This window comes from Puntigrus tetrazona, chromosome 9 (genome assembly GCF_018831695.1).
Source record: "Puntigrus tetrazona isolate hp1 chromosome 9, ASM1883169v1, whole genome shotgun sequence".
Lineage (NCBI taxonomy): Eukaryota > Metazoa > Chordata > Actinopteri > Cypriniformes > Cyprinidae > Puntigrus > Puntigrus tetrazona.
In genome coordinates this window covers 4,005,391-4,025,142 of record NC_056707.1, presented here as the reverse complement: position 1 = coordinate 4,025,142, position 19,752 = coordinate 4,005,391, and the positions used below count along the sequence as shown (strand labels likewise).

Below are 19,752 nucleotides of genomic sequence, written 5' to 3'. Positions count from 1 at the left end.
CAGAAGTTATACTGACAGCTGTTCTGAAGCAATCTGCACCTCATTCAGCATATATATCATGTACAGCATATATAAAATACGTTCGAACCGTGTGTCTTTAAAGTCTTCTCAAGCTTTGCTGAAGTATAGCTCCTGCTGTTATTATGCTGCGTTTGGGTAAAACAAGACTTCTCCCAACGTTAGTCTGAGCTCAGGAGAATCGACGGTAGCAAAATACAGTAGGTTTAAAAGTAAAAAGCATTGGAGAATTTTTAGCGGTTGCAATTTATGGCGCAATGCGTGACGGTGAGTGTAATTTGAGGTATTCTCTTTCATCTTGGGAGCTGTCTGTGGTTTGAGATGCCAAATGGCTGTCTGTGAAGTGCTGGTCCTGGACCGGCCCTCTCACTTCGAATTAGAGTAATTGGGACCCAGTCTTCCACTTTTTTTTATTTCAATTCATGTGCAAAATATATAAATAAGATAACTGAAGATTTAGCAGGCCGACAGAAAGCCCACACAGAAATAACATAAAGGCATTTTCAGCTGCATTTGTGACACAATTTGATATTCCTGAGGGAAAGGGTTCCTGTGAAACAGGACCATAATGAGAACAGTTGGTAGAAATGGTTTATTTTATTATATTTACCTCAGGATATAGCACATTTCAAAAAGCCTGAGGTTTCATCTCGGTCTCTCCCATTTAGTCTAACTGCTTCTCTCGCTCGCTCTCTCTCTCTTCCTTTCTGCCGCTTTTGAGGTGGTTAAATATGAGGCAGTAATTTCCCAAAATGGCCACTATTCAATGAGCTTGAAAGAGCAACAACTTTGCGAGGAGGGTCTTAAGAATCGTTCTGAGAGCTGCATTCATGTGCCATGTGCTCTGTGTTTCATTTAGCCACTTTGTGCTATTCACGTATGTTTTTACCCATGGTGTCTCTCAGCTCTGGTAAATGTGTTGATACGCGGGGTCTAATGTATATTCACACATGTGCCATGAGAATCCCTGCTGCATGCACAGATACCGGCGGGCTGTGCCATATCTAAAACCAGTCGTTGAAGTCGTATTACACCACACACGTAGTTAATGTTATATACGAATACAAATAGGGATGTAAACTTAAACAGCACTAGCACACTGTAATGCATATGCAGAGCTGGGTAGATTGCATGCAAAGTGCAATCCATTACTGATTCCAAATTGCATGTAAAACATTGTATTAAAAATGCAGTCTATTACATTATTTATTTTACGTAATATAAGACTACTTTTAGAGTACTTTTCACCTAACCGCATTTGTCACATTCATTTAATAATGACAATCTTGTACAATATTTTTTATTGTAATTAACAACATAAAGTGTATATATAACAACATAAAGTTTCAGTATGGCTTTTAGTCTAGCTGTCTTTATAAGCCATATAAACCTCTCCCAAATGTTGATCAAACTTTTTAGCGGACATTTTGGAAATAGCAATGCAAGTAGCAAACAGGATAGGAAACTAATTTCTCTAACAATCAGTTATGTCCTCCATAGTCATGATAAGGGCACATAAATTACCCATGCAGTCAGATCTTCTATGGCAGTCACGATTAAGGATAAAAGTGAAACGAAGAACGTGTTCTTTGAGCAAATAGGTTAAGCCTTCACGTTAAATTCGAAAGCGATAACTCACGCTTTGCAGCGTTGAGCACAACAACCAATCACAGACGTTTCTGTTGAGTTTAAAACCGCGACGTCCAATCAGACGCGTCTTGATTCGTCACCGCAGAGAATGCTGGGGAAGCTCAGCGCGCGCTCTCACTGAATCGCCAGTTAACTCATCAGCAAACAACAAACGATGTAAGTAAGAAATTAATTTCGCAGTGTTCTTTGCTAGCTGTATTTACATATTGTTTTTCATACTACTGAAACTACTGTTTTTATGCGTAGGTTCTTAAAATTATGCAGTTTTTGTGTAGGCCACTGCCTACGCGTTGAACAGTCTGTAAATGAACAAAAATGCAGAGTATTTTGTTGATGTTGATAATCATTTGATAGGTCACAGTCTGGTTGTGAGTGATTAAATTAACTTTTAAGGAATTTACATAAACTGTTTATATAGGTATATAACTATAGTTAAGGTTGCTAAAAGATAAAAACAAAAAACAACAACAACAAAAATCATTTTCTTCATGCTGTAAAATGTTCCATTGTGAAAATAAGTGCACTTTATAGTATTGAGTGTGCACTTGCAGTGTTCTACAAATCTTAAACTAGCCTATATTTTTAGAAAACTGGATTAGCAGATACTATATTAACAAAGAAGCAAATGCCACTTAAGTGTACTTAAAGAGAGTTCACTTTCATGACTGTTAACACATGAGTACGCATTTAAAAATGTAAAATGTAACAAGAAAGTAAACGTTTTAATTGAATGTGATTTTATTTGTCATACTTTAGTGCATTTATTTTTAATGTATCGACTATCAGCCTAGATTGCGTTAAGCGCTTGATTATTCATGTAACTATTTTGTGTTATGTAATATTAAATTTAGAATTAATATTAATGTTTTAAATGTACTAATTTGCAATTTCATCAAGTAGCTATATATATTCAAATACAAGAAATTCCTGTATATAGAAAACATTAATCTGTAACCACATTATGAAAACAATAGTGATTTTTGATGATGTGTTACTAAAGATGTCCTACTTAAGTGGGACAAAAATCATTAAGTACTATTTATGTAACAAATAGTCTTGTTAACAGTATGCCAAAGTGTACTTTTTTTCCACAAGAGTTCCTCACAGTTTTATGTTTGTCTTATCTCATCTGCCGTTTCTTCAGATGACGGAGTCAAGCCACTTCTGCAGCAGAGTTTGAGAGTTGCTTTCTCCTCTAAGTGTCTTTAGTGAGCGAGAGCTCTCTGCATTCACCGCACACGCGTGTCCTTGATCAACTGCAGAACCGGTGTATGCCGAAGCTGATCGTTTTCCGCAGGCTAGTAGACTCAGCATGGACCAACTCAATAACCTGATATTCCCCCACAGCTGAATATGGCCAATTTTGCAGTAGGTCAGTGATTTTTATTTTTTTCTCTTCCCTTCTTTTTTCCAAGCAGAGACAATTGTGTGACCTCCCTCTATGGTGCCAGCAGGGCTCAAGGGTGTGTGTGAGTGTGTGCGTGAAAGAATAGCTCATTGAATCTCTATGGGAGTGGACCGAGTTAGTGTGTGTGTTAAGGGCGGGAGTCCGGTGGGGAACCTCTGGAAGCTGAAGCAAGGTGGGTATTATGCAAACGATGCCCCTGCAGTCCCAGAATGCTTTGCTCTGGATTGTCTCTGCCTGGAAGTTTCCTGCCATTATTTGTAATCTGCATTAAACTGAGGTGTTTGGGTGGACGCGAGATTGAGAGATGCGGAATTTTAAATGGAAGGAGGGGGGAAAAGAACACAAACACCCCGGGCTGCAATTGCTTGATGTGTTTTGCTCTGGCCGAGAGGTGTGTTCTATTCACAGGGTCTAATTAGGTGCTTTCTTGTTTCAGAGGAAATTACAGGTTTTGTATGTCTCAACTCTTCCAGGGAGGAAAATTTAAATAGTTTATTCTTTGTCATCATTGTTTGTTTAAGAGTTGTTTAAGCGATACTTTGCCACCATCTTGGGTCTTTGTTTCTAAGAGCGTGTGCTCTTTGTACCGTTTGCGTATACATTCGGACACATGCTGTCAGAATCTGATTTTCTTCTTTTGCTATATTCTCGTATTCGTAAGGGCAAGTTTTACCCTTGCTCATAACTTGAGTATTAAACGTTGTCGTGCAACTGTTTGTACTATAATAGGACATTCATACCTGTCTTAAATTGTCTGACGTGACAAGGAAAGGTGTGCTACTACTTTTATAACTGATTAGATATTTGGCAAATCAAACAATCCACAGACTAACAATGGTACATTGCAAATGCACGGAGAAGCATGCAACTACTAAAAACTAGCAACATTCAAGTAGCTATCTAAAACACTCAGGGGTGTTTCTTGTACAGTGACATAACTCGATGATTAACTACCATAATAAGACGCATCATTTTGTGTCTACCAGTAACTAGTAGTGTTCATTTGTCCAACCCGTGACTTTATAAGTTGCAGAACCGCTGCATTTAAATCACGATCCAAACAGACACGCGTAGTAAGAGCCGTTTTTGGCGTAAATTAGATTGTAATTTCAACATTTAAAGCCAAAACAGAATAGCCTGACTTTAGCTTTGTGTAATTATGCTAAATGGAAAAAAAACTGCCCGAAACAGAAACAGCTGATGGGCTGCATGAGAACGCAGATTCCCTCTCTGACAGCAGGTGGCGCGTGTGGAACAGCAGCGATGCAGTGCTGGACTTTTAAATGCTACATTAATGTGCATTAGGATATATAGAAGTACGATGAAAGCAAAATACCATCTTTTTTTCCTAAACCTTTCTTTTCTTTTGCTCAGTTTTGAAATGCATTCATATTAATTCGTATTTTGGAATTTCTTCCAATGTTCTGCTCATCGTTGACAGTGCTCAGCCTGCTACAGCTTTTTTTCTCCTCCTTGCGTTCGCCTTCATTGTCTGGCTCCGGTTAACAGCCATTTGCAGGTGCTTTATTTGCACATTTAAGAATTAATTATGTGTTATTAGTAGTTCTTTAGCTATTAGTCAAGTGTATGCGGTTAAAAGGGATCACATCTCAGTTCAGGAGGTTCTTTGCATTGCTTAGTCACTTGTACTACTTGTATGTGCATACCATGTCAATAACCGGTTTACCTTTTGAACCAGAATATTGTTATATTCTGCAGTAGTAAATATCTAGTTATCCGAATAAGGTTGCATCTCTGTCATTTGATGAACCATGTTGATTCAACTATATAGGGTTATCGTGAATGAATTAATAACTTGCTGCTGATTAATTGATTTTAGAATTGGTTTGAGAAAACACTAAATCATTGAACTAAGAAACCTAGGTAACAACAGTACTAATCAAGAACACCAGCACAAATCAAGAACACCCTAGAAATAACACAACACTGTAGCAACATGCTAAAAACACTCAAATGTAACTCGCTGCTGAACTATGATATTATGATGCAGGAACAAACTACCAAGTCACAACTGTTTCCCGAAAGCGCAGAAAGGTAGAACGTTAATGATGCAAAGAATGTGGTTGAGTGATTATTTCTTCTAAACAATCAGTTTGAGAGGAAACAACTGTCGGTTATTGCTGTACATAATGATCTGGCATCATAGGACAGCTTCACTATGTTTGTTTTAAGCTATTTTGTTTCCTTTCTTTCGGGTTTCCCTGTGCTATTGGAGCATTATGCATATATGGAATATGTAAATTATATGAATGAAATGATAGATTGCACTAAATGTTAGCTCACACTTTAGTATAGGGACCAATATATCTGCTTATAGCTTGTTTTATATAGCTTATAGTTTGTATTTGCCAACATATTGACTGTTTATTAGTACTTATAAAACGCATATTCTGTATTAACGTATTTTACATCCCTAATTCTAGCCAAAACCTAAACTTAACAACTACCTTACTAAGTATTATTAAGCAGCACATTAGAAGTTTATTGAGACAAAAGTCCTAGTTAATGGTTTGTTAATAGCCAGATTTGGACCTTTAAATGAAGTGTGACACTGCAGTTGTGCATGTTCATTGAGTCAAACGGATCAGGTAGGACCAAAATATGTGAATTCTGTTGATGAATACAGAACAAGGGGCCATAGTTGGCTAACAGTACTTTTGGGAAACGCACTCTTTAAAAGGTCAACAATTGCATACATTTGCAAACCATCAAGAAACACCCTAGTAACTTTCTGGGAACCCCAGAATAAACAAGTAATATTCTATGCTAGCAACCACTGTAAATAGCTTAGTAAATACCTAGAAACTCCAGAACACACTAGCAACCTTGTAGCAATATGGTCATTCAGAACAGTGCATCAACTGCGTAAGCAAACAACAGAATATGCTGGTTAGGGATGTTTTGAAGCATGGCTGCTGGATTGGGCTGGTTTAAGCTGGTCCTAAACTGATCCTACTAGCAACTAGCTCCTGCTCCAGCACATGGCCAACTAAGGGCCCGCTTAAAACAGCTCAAACCAGCTTGAATGCTTCAAAACATACCTAATCAGCATACACTGGATTTTTAATAGGGCTTGCAATGGCCTACCAACTATAACACACTAGCAACACCATAACAGCATGCTGCAAATGCACAGAAACTGTAATAATATGCAAAAAAAAAAAAAGGGTTAGGGTAAAAAATATATATATATATATATATATATATATATATCTCAAAATCTAGTTCCACACTGTACAGTACCACTTGCATTTGTTTTCACAAAATCTACTTTTTGCTTTTGACATTGAAACAATGAGGCATGAATGTGATTTAATGCCTAAAACAGTCAAGGATGCATTATTGCGTTCTTATTTTTTACTGCACAACATCGGTACGTATCCTAACATGCACCGCTCATGTATGTAGTTATTTTCCATATTTCCATTTAGTCCCTCTGAAAGCTCAATTTTTGCTGTGCCCTCTCACAGAGAAATTGCCAGCATAGCCATTCAACGAAAAAGAGTGAGTGAGCGAGCTTTTCAGTGAAGAGACAGCCGAGAATCGTCTCCGTTTTGTGGAAATGTACATTAAATGGTGTCAGCGTCTGAATCGACGGAGGTCAGGACGGGGTCCCCATGGTGACAGTTGCCGGGAGAACTCATTGAGAGAAGTGAAAACTAACCCCTTCCCTTTTCGAATGGCAGGTGGCCGATGGCTCTCCGTATCTCCCATCATGTCTTTGGCAAGGTTGACACAGGTAATGCGCGAGAGGCAGTGCTATCCATACGGAGAATGATGTACATATCATTTCCCAGGCTGACTGATTGAAGACTGTAATCTGGACAGAAGTCTTTCTTGCTTTGATTACAGTCGTCCATCCAATGGCAGGAAAACAAGGTGGGCTTCCTCGGCGCTCCTGCAACGCCATCAGCTGCTTCGCCGTTGCCCTGTGGGCCAGAACAATCTCCATACCATTTGCGCTCGCGGAACAGCTGGGTGGCGCTACGACAGCGGCTGACAGACACAAACTGATGCATTCGACTCCCAAGGTCGCTGTATTTCATCCGTCAGGACGCACAAAGAGCAAGAAAACTTCAAGAAACAGCTCTTTCTTTTCGAGTCGCACGTCTCGAGAGTACCTGTGATTACTGAATAGGCCTCTTTAAGGGACTGACCCCAAACGAAGGTCCACTCGGCGCAGAAAATGCCAGCGAGTAAGTGGATGGTAGAATGGGTGTTTTACATGAAGGAACACTTTTCTTCTGAAAGCCCGTCTCGCGCACAATTCCCTCGTCTCGAGCGCACGACGCAACCCCCGAGACCGGCCGAATCTATTTTCTCAGAGATGTTCTCCCGTCTGCTCCCTCCTGCTGTTGTGGGCTTATCTCTCACATTAGGCCGGGCTCTAAATGGGTGAGATTTCACTGTTGACAGTCGCTTGCTGCTCAGCAGACAGACTATAGCGCATTAGCACACGTTCCTTAGCACATTAGCGTGTTCCCGTGGGAGAAGTGGGATCAAGATGATTGCCCTCTCTTACACGCGTTACTGCTCTTATGCCGCGTTAGACCTGCCATCATTACCGCTTTCCATCGGTTCCCACAGCAACTAGCAGACGAGCGGAGCGGCATTAGCAGGTGTCGCTCTGGGGTGAGGTGAAGCTGTCAGACGACGCTTGGGCCTTGAGTTCTCTTCCTTTCAAGAGTAGACTCGAACATGGAAGTCCAGAGTGGAGGTGATCTATCTATATATATTATTTTGTATTTATCCATTTATTTTCTTTTTATTTATTGAATATACATATAGTTTTAATCCAAAAAATTGTTATACTTGTTAATATACTTTTTTTGGTGGTTGAATGGAATATGTATAAAGTATATTTTAGGCCCTGTAAATGTTGAAAATGCCACCATGTTTAGTCCAGTTTTGCCTTTATACTGGTTCATTGCCGTATGGAAAATATATAACGTTCTATGTAGTGTTTTGATTAACTTAAGATTGAGTCAAAGTTTCTTTAAAGAACCATCTCTTTCCTACTTTTTTATAATCTGAAGAAATGAAGACACAAAGACAACATTTTTATGTTATGTATCTTCAGATGTTCTTTATTGAACCACTTAGAAAACAAGATTCTTTTACGGCATCATTTTAAAGAGTGAATTACAAATTAACTAAACAACAAATACACAGTAGATCTTTTCTGACAGTACTCTGAGGTGTTTAAATACCATCAAGGTACAAATCAAGTAAAAATAAAAAGACAGAATGCTTCCTCACCTATAATCAACAAAAACCGAAGAAAATCAATTTTAAATCCAAATTGGCCCAAAGAAATTGTAGCGACGAAGTCATTGTTTTATCTGATACACATCAATCATGTTATCATTCAGATATCCTCCACATATATTTGATAAAGCGTCTTCCGAAACTCTTTATTCTTGTAAAGTAAGCATCAAATTAGTTTTTGACTCATCTTGTTTTTTTCCCCCTCCCTCAGTTTATCTCGTCAAGTCTTCTCCTCCGCCCACTCTCGTCTCTCTCCTTGTTTTTCTCCTCCAAATGAACAGCTTGAGAAATAAAGCAGAGGAACTTTACATTGTGCCGGAGAGGGGGGTGAAAATTACGGGCAGTGTCAGATAATTGAGCTTGTCTTAAGAGACGGGCTAATAACAGACACAGATGCGGAAGCCGTGTCAGTCTGTGAGCGCGCTGACAGACTCTCTCTGTCGCTGATGAGCTGCTAGGGGAAATCGTTCCATGCAAACAGCTTCGTTATTACGATCTGGCAAGCGCCGCGCATGTGTGTACCCAATTCAGCCTGAACTGACAGAATCCGATTGACCGGGACACATTCATGCCCTTTATTCTCTTTATACTCGCCGACAATGCAGATAATTACTGCGGCAAGAAAAACTGAAAATAGAATTTCGCAGCATGCAGTTGGGGGGAAAACAATGCAGGCGCTGTCACCGGGAGCATTTCTGTGTCTGATGAAATTGGCCCAGTCACTATTTACTCACAGTGGGAGAATGTCTCAATCTTAGACAGCCTCCTACATTTCTGCCTACCTCACGAGCAAATCTCTGCACCATGCGTTCGAACCTTCGGCAGCCCGTGGAACCAGAAGAGCCTTCCTGATGTGGGATGGCCAGGGAGTCATTGGGAATTGCTCGTCCTCGTTACATATGATTTATCTTGCGCCCCTCGGATGATGTTGTTTTCGCGTCTCCTTTCTGTTCATCTTCTGTTAATTCAACAGAGCAGTACAACCTTAGACCAACCTTTTTTTAAGTAGGCTTTCAGGTCTGGCGAGAGAGAAAAAGCTTGCTCAAGTCTGAGGTCTTTATGTTGCTATCAAAGGGTTTAGCTGATTAGCATGGCCCAGTTAGCCCCTGCTGCTCAATGTTGTAGCTACAACATATGAGGGCAAAAAGAACATTTATATATTGACTTCCAGTCATGAGCAGATCTGTATTCTGTGTTAAGTTTGTAGGAATGATCTGAGAAGTTTGACCCTGGACCACAGTACCCTAAGTTAGGATAGGACAGTACTTATGAAGGTAAATCAGTAGCAAAACTCGAGCGCTTGCTAATTTGAGTGAGAGAATTCTTTATCTTTAATTTTTGTATTTGTAAGTTGATATTTACACTCACAGCTCTGATGTGAAAATCTGAATCTCTCGATTTGCACACACAGGCAAAAATTTGTGTTTTGAATTTGCAGATTAATAGTTTTAAGTTTGTAAAATTTAATTTCAAATTCATTTGTGCACTTGTAAATGCAGACGTGAGAGAGCAGCGCTTGGGGTGGAGCAGAGCCAAGAATGAAGACATTTTATTGGTCGATGTCTGACCGGTGCACAACGCCAGGCATCGCGACTTGACCTGCAGAAAGAAACATTTTTTTATGCATATGTATCAGTAATTTGTAAAACACTGCAAACTGTTTTCATTGAAACATTTTTTATAATTGAAGCTTTTTTTATTGGGTTAAACTCGTGTCACGATCATTTTGTCCCATACAATGTATTTTTGGCTACTGCAACAAATATACCCCAGCGACTTAAGACATACGTTTTTGTGCTCCAATGTGACGTATTATAGATCAACCATTCTCATGAATTTTAATTTGGCTACTCAATATTACTATTTTGCTGACAAGCAGGTATTGGCGTTGGTCATATTAGAAATATATGTCGCTGAATCTGTTCGTTTGGCCGCTGAAGCAAAAAAGATGGAATTTTAATGAAGTACTTTTGTCAAATTATGCAGTATTGAATTGAAAATGGTCTATATCATGTTCATACAGTATCTGTAATTTATATCTGACTATGACGAGACTAGCATTGGAAACATTTCAGCATACGTATGGAAGGTTATTTCTGCCATTGAGTAAAAAAGCAACTGTGCATTAATAACATGTTATTATTCAAACTTTTTCTCATGGTTCTGAGTTTATACCAACAACTGTTCACTCGACTGCCATGTTTGCAATGCCTAGTCCTGGCTGTTTGAATAAGGAAGTCCTGAAAATTTGAAAGGGTTACTAATGAAAATTGTCATTAATCACTTACTCCCATGTCGTTCTAAAACCTTGAAAGCTTCATTCATCTTTAAAACACAATTTAAAATATTTTGGAAGAAAACCGTGAGGCTTGTGACTAGTGTTGGGTTCGAGTCGACCTAAATCGAGTCCAAGCCGAGTCTTCGAGTCCAACTCGGGTTCGAGTTCTAAACAGCAGAGTCAGAGTCCTACAAAACTCTACTATTTATTAGTAACCTAACATTATTTTAACCTAAACAACTAAAAAAAACGCAATGTCTATTTAAATGTAACAAAAGAAAACATCTATTGGATCTTGAATGATCAAAAGTAGTTTGTGTTTATTGTATTCATCTGTGTTTAAACCATACTGCATTTTAATTTCTGGGTTAAATTTTTTTTATAACAAAGGATACAGACCCCTTAGACGGGACATTTATATTTTTTTTCTTGGCTGTGAGGAATAAAGTCAGTCTGTACAATGGTACACATACAAGCCTTACATATACTTACCATAAGTCACAGCCAACTCTTTTTTTTTTTTTTTTTTTATTTTTGAAAGCATTTCTAGTTACATTAATTTAAATAAATTACATTATGTAAGGAATAATTTGGACCGTAAAAAAACTATTACTACAAAGCTACTAGAGTTTTCTTTTGTGTAAATAAATAAATAATAATAATAATAATAATAATAATAAAAAAAGAAATAAATAATTTTTTTTTCTTTTGCTGAAATAGCATTATAAAAAGCTTATTTCTCATGCGAGATCAGTCAGTGCTCATGCGTACTCCCAGGCGCACGTCTCAGAACGCTGTTTCTATAGTAACCGGAACGACTCACGGCAAACTTCAACAGATCAGCGATTGGCCATTTTATTTAGAAGGCGTGGCTTCTTGTAATTGAGCAGCCATTTTAAGTGTTGCATTTTTTCCCGATTTAAAACTATACGAATAATGTTTTACATTAATATTAAACTTTATGTGCTCTGTTTTGTGTGTGTGTGTGTTTCTGTGAAACCTTACTGCTTTGCTAATATCACTCTGCTTTGCCGTCAGCCAGTCAATGTTGTCATGATGTCATTTCCTTCAGCTCAAGAGCGATAAGTTACATGGCATTTACAGCTTAGGAGACTGACTCAAAAAAAAAAAAAAAGAAATGTTGTGAGGAAAGATGGTATATATTAAATCACCTACTTGGGCATGCCAGCCGATAGCTTTCTCCGGGCGTTCTGGAGCAGCTCGGCTGCTATCATTAGCCAGCGGGTCAGTTTAGTCCGCGAGATCTGTCAGTATTTCGGCGTATTCCACCGCCGTTATCAGGAACGGAAACGCTCTGTCCAGAGAGATGAGTGCCGCTTTGTGCTCACCATAGACCTCTTTCTCTCCCTCTCTCTCTTTGTTGCTCTAACAAGCCCAGCTCAAGCTCCAGTGAAGCGAGAAATTGTAAACTCTGAGAGTGTGGGTAAAGATAAGGCCGTAGTGTGTGTCTCTCCCAGAGAGAGATCAGATAAAGTGCAGAGCCGCAGCAGGACACTGGCGTACAGGCCTCCTCCTCTAATCCACACACCTTTGTATTCACTTGCAAATCCTCCCGGCCCCATAAATATGCATGAGCACCTCCTCAGACACTTCTCAATAACGGCTCTCAATAGATGCGATCAGATTTGGGCCTCGCTCTCGTTTTGTAGCATTGTGTCCTGTCGCGTGAGGGCAGAAAGCGTTTAAAGTCTTTCTGTGGTAATACACAGATATGGGAGTGGATGTCGCGCCGCAGGTATTGAGGCTCATGTTTTATGACTCTCGCCATTCTGTGATTTGTGTATATAAAGTGCAGAGCAGTGAGAAAAGAGCACAATGCTGGGTTATCCTCAAGAAGACTGGGGCTTTTTACTTTGTGTATGTCAGCAAGACTTTGTTTGGGCTTGTGAGAGATACAGTTCATCGTTTCATATTTGATCATGGCTTCATATGGTTGTGAAAAACCTTTTTTACCACTTTCAAGAAATGTTTCAATATACTGAAACGTGTAACTCTGTAGTGACATAACTCGAAGCGATTACACGGAGCGATTTAAACACACACTGCTGTTCGAAAGTTTGAAAGCCTCAACAAAGCTGCATTTATTTAATCAAAATGTAACAGAAAATAAATATTGTAAATTACTATGACAATTTTAAATTTAAATTGTTAAATAAGTTGTTTTATTATCTGTAAAAAACCAAAACAAAAACCAAAACAAATATATATATATATATATATATATATATATATATATATATATATATATATATATATATATATACTTAGAACAGTGCTACTTTTATTTATTTTTTGTGTGAAAATGTGATTTTTTTGGGATTATTTGATGACTTAAACATAAAAGAAATCTCTTTATTGTCACGTTTGCATGGTTTAATGCAGCGTAGCTAAATAAATGCATTCAGTTCTTTAATAAGCAATTATATATATATTATTATTGTTGTTTCATTTTTCCTTCACATTTTTAATTTGCTGATAAACATTTTCTCAGTGAACGGTTAACCCTTCTTAAGTGAAGCATTATTTATCCGCCCAAAATATTAATTTCTTGTTTTTATATTAATATTAATTTCTTGTTTTTACTTTTTTTGTGTGTCTGACATTATGCCCCCACTCCCCCAACCCACTCACAAATATCAAATGAATTTATATTCTGAAACGAAAGCATAGTTATTATAGAAGAGGTCAGTTCAAGTCATTATACTGTGTGTATGAGTTGCATTTTTACTTTTTACTTGATAGATGCAGACAAAAAAAGGTGCATGGTGCTATTGAATCAATCAGCAGCACTCAGATTCAGTGTGATAAATAGCACAAAAAAACAATAATTGCATTTCAAAACAGTTTTTTTTTCAACAGCCTTTTTCAACCCCGTTATGTTAAATGTTTGGGGTTGAATGTTACGAAGTTGAAGGTCAGTGGCAAAATGGCTAATTACACCCTCGCGTAGGTGTGCTCGGTAATTTCTCCTCGTTAAAGGTTGTCCGTGGAAAGAAAGGAATGGTGCTTCGGAGGAGTGCCGTACACTGAGATGAAGACTTTGCGAGAGATGCAGTTTTGGTGTCTGACAGCATGTTTGCATTAGCGTCTCTCTTGTGCTGTTACGCTGATGTTGGAAGAGCTCACACTGCTTGAAATCTCAATTGTGTACATGTGAGGATGCATTGCTCAGTTGGTGACAGAGCCCGTGTGTGTGTGTGTGTGTTTATATGGAAAAATAAGCACAGCTCTAAGATGAAGCTGTTTCCCGGAGGAGCAGCATCACCTGTCAAAGATGATCACAATACCCAGGAGAGCAGCGAACACACAGACACACTGTCATCATACAATTACACCACCTATTACAACGCCACAGCTGCACCCAACACACACACACACACACACACACACACACACTTGCTATTCAGATCACTGTTCGTTTAACACTTAAATGTGGCTGCTGCAATTTTGTTCTCACACTCTTCTGTCTTTCTCCTCCTCTGGCCTTTTGTGAATAGAAAAATATCTGAAGGATCTTCACAAGCATTCAGGTGTCATCGTCTGTCTGGAGGTGTCAATCATTACGTGGTTTATTTTTATTTTTCATCTTTTTGCCGTTGAGTCACTGAGCATGTTTGGAATGGTATTCTACATGTGTTGATCATTTATTAAACCGATATGTATACTGATATGACTGTGTATACTGTGCATATGCATACCTTTCATCACCATTATAAAAAAGTACACTTTAGCATACTTTTAAAAACAGCACTTATTACATTTTTTTTATTAAATTGGTAATCTTGTAAAGTGAAATAGATTGATTTTAAATGCAATATTAAATAACGCACCACAGCGTAAAATAATATATATATTTTTTTACATATGCTTTAGTATCATAGATCCCAGTAAGAGTATACTTCTTCTTCACAACAAAAGGTTATTAAAACTTTTATTATATTATTATTAGTGCTGTCAGATGATTAATTTCCATTAATCACATCCAAAAGTTTCAGTATAAAACATTATTTATATATAATTTAGTAAATATATTTTTAAAAATATGCGGTATGTGAGTGTATTTATATATACATAGCAAACGCGCACATATATAATATAAACAGAAACTATTACTTTGGATGCGATTTAATCGTCATTAATTGTTTGACAACACTAATTATAAGCAAATTTTATGCATGGATTTGCCCAAATATTTTATGCCACAATGCAGCGCACTCATCTTGTTCTCCAAAATGAAAAAAACCTGATTGCATTACTATCATTTACCATTCTCGTTTCTATTATTACTTTTAAAAAATAAATAATAAAATATTACACAATTCCACATATGGTGTCTCAACTAAATATTTAATTGGACTGTAAAAAGCCAATGCATAATTTGATTAAAATAACCATAACTGCTTGATGACGCTAACACCTACTGAACAAAGTAGTGAGTTCATACGCCAACATACACTTAAAAGTTTGCATGCTATGCACCGTAAATTATTTTTGAACAGTATAGGTTTCATAATACACCGTCTATGCAGTACACTAGAAGAAGCGATGAGAGATTTGCAGAAATCATTGTAATAGTTCAAACTGAAGGCACTCTCACCTATAGCTAAATATTTATATTTATTTCACATGTGGTAAACAATAATTAACGTTGTCATGATTAGCCTGATTGGCTCAGAACTGGACAATCAGTATGCACTTCAGATCTGAGTCACCACAGTATGTTGTGGTCTGACACATTAAATATTATAATGTATTATTTACCTAAACACCAGTAATGAATGTAAATCTACTGTATTGCATAAGAAATAAATAAACCGACCGTTTGTTCGTCCCCACATTTCCAAAGCAGTCAACAAAAATCATCAGCATTTGTTTGTTCGCAGTTTAAGTGGGTCCTGTTGCTACTCGTGTGTGTGTGTGTGTGTGTGTGTGTGTGTGTGTGTGTGTGTGTGTGTCTTGGCACACCCCATTCGCATCCTCACTCACCTGTGTGTAGTTGTTCCCCAGATGCAGAGATGTCTTGCGTCAGTAACTGCAGATTGAGCTGGTGTGAGGACTTGGCCAGCAGATTGGGTTTAACAAGCCAGATGGTTTGTAATTGTCTGATCAATTCAGTGTTTGTGAGATTTTATGCCTTTCGTTATTATTTGTTTTGCCACTTACAATTTACCATGCAAATTCCACCATCCCTCACTGGGAAAATATTGCATAGTGTCCATATGTCCACACACACACACAGTGCAGTTGTCCATATGTGGATATTTGTGTGTGGAATATTGGCTGTTAATTAGTACTTGTATAATGTATATTAATGCCTTACCATATTTTATATCCCATAATCCTATCCCATAACTAAACGTAACAACTAACTGAACCTTTTATTGAGGCAAAACTCTTAAAATGTAAAAAAAAAAGTAATATTTTGGTAAGACTTTACAATAGGGAGCACTTATTCACTATTAACTATGACTTTTCCCACAATAAATTCATAATTTGCTGCTTATTAATAGTGCGGTAGTTGTTCATCTTAGGTATTGGGTAGGATTAGGGACGTAGAATAAGGTCATATGGAATAATGCATTAATATGTGCTTAATTAGTAAACATAAATGTCTAATATTCTAGTAATATGCATGTTAATATGCAACATTTTTGTCTTAAGTAATGCAAAAAAGCTAATTTAAAGGTACTACACTTGGCAGAATATTAACTAAAAAACTCTTTAAAACTAATTTTCTATCCTTTGTCTTTTTATCACATTTGTAAATCATAAGAGATTTACAACATTTGATGAGAAGGGTGATCTTATGTATGCAGGAAAAGACTTTTAAAGTCACTGATGTACAATTGCATCCCTTTTCTTCCACTTTCAGTCATGATTTACTAAGTCGCCATTTTCTCGGAGACACTTGTGTTTCCTGCAGTAATAACATCGCCGGCAGCACTCGTGCTCCTCTATGAATTGTACTTCTTGGACTTCCAGGAACAGTTGACAAGTTAATATGAACTTCATACACAGGTATTCATTTGCAGTGATGATATGATATGATTGCTTTGCATTTTATGTTAAAATAGTCTGTCTATGAACAGACTGAAATGCAATTTGCTAGCATAAAATACATGACATTTCACGAACCTTTACATTGAGAGCATGCTGGATCTTTATTAGGTGCTCTAAAAGCACTTCAGTGAAGACATTTGACCTGTTCGTAAATCACTTAACCCATATCCAAAACTATTGATGCCATTCTAGATGGGCATTAGGCACTTTATTGACAATAAACATTTGTTTTGCCACTGAAAAGGTCATTTTGACTTTTTAGCTCATAATTCTGACTTTGTTTTGCTCTTTTATAACATTAAAGATGTGAAGTCAGAATTGCAAGATATATAATTTTAGCTACTTATTGGTTGATGATTGATTATGTTCACCTGTCCCTTGTTTAATTCCTCATTTTCTAGTGTGTGTGTGTGTGTGTATGCCCTCATTTCCCTCGGTTTTATGTCCGGTGTTGTCTTTGCAGTTTTTTTTAACCGTTTGTGGATACCTCAGATCTGCAAGTTTATATTAATTCTGAGAAAAGTAGTCACAATTGCAAGAACACGACAGAAGACACGAGACCGTATCACATTTCTGGGAAAAAGAAAGTCAAAATCGCAAGATACAAAATTGTCAAAACAGAACTTACTGAATAGAATTGTGAGGTCATATGAGCGATTCTGAGAAAAAGGTCAATATCGTATATTTACATTACACAGTTCTGAGAAAATACATCACAACTGCACGATGCAAACTTAATTGCAAGAACAAATGTCAGAACTATAAGTTTATATCATGCAATTTTGAGAAAAATAAATCAAAGTTGCTATTTTTTTTCTTTCACAATGACTTTTATAGTCACAACGACCGTTCTAGTCAACACTTCTTACCTGTAGTTTGTACATGGTAACATGTTCACCGTGTAAACTGCTCAGCTTCGGCTCTCACACATCACAGACCTCCACTCTTGTAGCAATCAGCTGCGTACGGATTTGCTCACGCTCGACTCCCTGCAGTCGCTTGGCTTGATTCCTGCGCCGTGAAGTGGGCTAAAGAGTTTTGCGTGGAGTGAAAGGGTTAACCCTTCACTTGGAGCCCAGCTACTGGCTTTGTCACTCTGTTCTTTATGTGGATAATTAAGTCACTTTAAAGCGATCTTTTGTTTCTTTTCTTAGGTGTGTAATGAGGGAGATCGCTTCAACACGCACCCAATCAGAAACAGCTAATCTGACCATATTGTTTGACAAGTGTGTTCCTTACTGCTCCCTGCCACAGGAGATGTAATCTGAAACAATTATGCCAATTCCTCAGAACAGTATGGTGCGGGTAAGTAGCTTGTTTTCCACCTTCGTCAGGTTACATTCAATGGCCTCTCGAACGCCATCGTCTAGAATGGGAGTCTCAAGAGTTAGAAGGTAGTTAGGCGAACTTTATGAGCTGAGACGCAACTTCTTGGCCGCTTTTTCATGAAGGAGCTATGGCAAATCGCCATTCATTCAGATTTTAACTTATTTGCTATTAATATCTTCTACCCAACTCAACCTCTCCTTTCCCCCCAATATTTACAATACAGTAGATCAAGTAGTATTTGCTGGTTTAAAAAGGCAATGAAAAGATGGTGTGACCAATACTGGCTAGGACAACTTTAGCTTTCCTGAGACAGTGCTGTCACGAATAGAGACAGTTTTAAGCAGCATTATTCACCAGTTTCTACATAGCCTGTTTGCAGCGTAATATTTGATCAGAAGCGTAAAAATGATTATTTTGGTCCATCGTGGCTTAACAGCGCTAGCATTCTGTTTGCTGTAAAGGGTTAGTTCACCCCAAAGTCTACATTCTGTCATTAATTACTCATCGCCATGTCAACTCATAAGACCTTTGTTCATCTTCGGAACATATATTAAGATATTACTGATGAAATCGGAGAACTACTTAACCCTCCATAGACAGCAACACAACTGAAATGTCCCCAGGTCTAATTAATCCTTTAAATCAGGCACGGAGATGAAGTTTAATAAAAACTGTTTATTTAAAGTAGCGATTCAGCACTGACCTGTCCTTGGGCATTCTTCGCAAAAAAAAAAAATTGTCCACCGTGTGCGCTATACTGATGTTTATGCTGAAAAATATTACATTCAGTTCGCACTTTGGTATATTCTTCAGTTATTTTTGTAATTAAAAACTTGTCATGTTTATGTTCTGTTTTGTGAACATATATGTAATAATTTTCTAGTTTCCTTGGGTCTCAGTTTTATCTACTTAATTGCTTAGTTAATTGGTTACGTATTGAATATAAAATATGACGCATCTGAATCTGACTGCCGCTGCGTACACTCGTCTCTCTCTCTTTCTGCGTCTGCTCTGTTCAGCGAGCGGCTGAAAGAGCTGCTCTTTCGGTTTAAACACAGATATGTTGCTTCTCTGATTTTACATGCAAGTATTGCACAGCTATTGTGTAGCCTATTTGATTTTATCAGACGACGACTCGATTTTAAATCAATTTTGTGCCGATTTACATCTCGGAAGGTAGAGTTATGTAGTTTTATTAAATCACGTTTCAGTCACAATTTCATATTCATCCGGTTATATGACGGTAGATACAGTAAAATATATCAATGAACATTTAGATGCGTCAAAATACAGTATGTGGGCACTGAGAAGCAAAAATGTAGCCAAAACAGGTTTGTGTCAGTAAATATAATAAGTAATATATGTAACATGTGTAACATAACATGTGTAACAGTAGCAGTCTGTTACATCTACATAATTACAAACTGTGCGTAAAGACCGTCCCATAACTTAGCTACATGATAAATACATTTTATTTATTGTAAGTACTATTGCTGCTTCTAAGTACCTAATTAGATAATTACTCTGTATTATGACAACATAAAATAAAATGTTACCTAATAGACTAACAAAAAAGTTTAAGGCAGCAGGTTAAGTTGTTTTAAATTGACTCAACAAATTGTCTTTTTACAGTGTATATAAGCTCATTTCCCTCAGTTTACAGTAGATCAACTCACCAATTTCCTCATCCTTGGCTTAC

At 37.6% G+C, this 19,752-nt stretch overlaps 1 long non-coding RNA gene across 1 annotated transcript in view; it reads left to right on the top strand.

Annotated features, from left to right (window-relative positions):
* Positions 1–1,748: 1,748 nt before the first annotated feature.
* LOC122351402 overlaps positions 1,749–19,752 on the top strand; it is a 33,803-nt gene continuing 15,799 nt past the window's right edge. The window contains exons 1-3 of the long non-coding RNA XR_006251750.1: positions 1,749–1,824; positions 2,813–3,040; positions 17,879–18,029. This is a non-coding gene — a long non-coding RNA (uncharacterized LOC122351402). The remainder of the gene's footprint in view (positions 1,825–2,812; positions 3,041–17,878; positions 18,030–19,752) is intronic.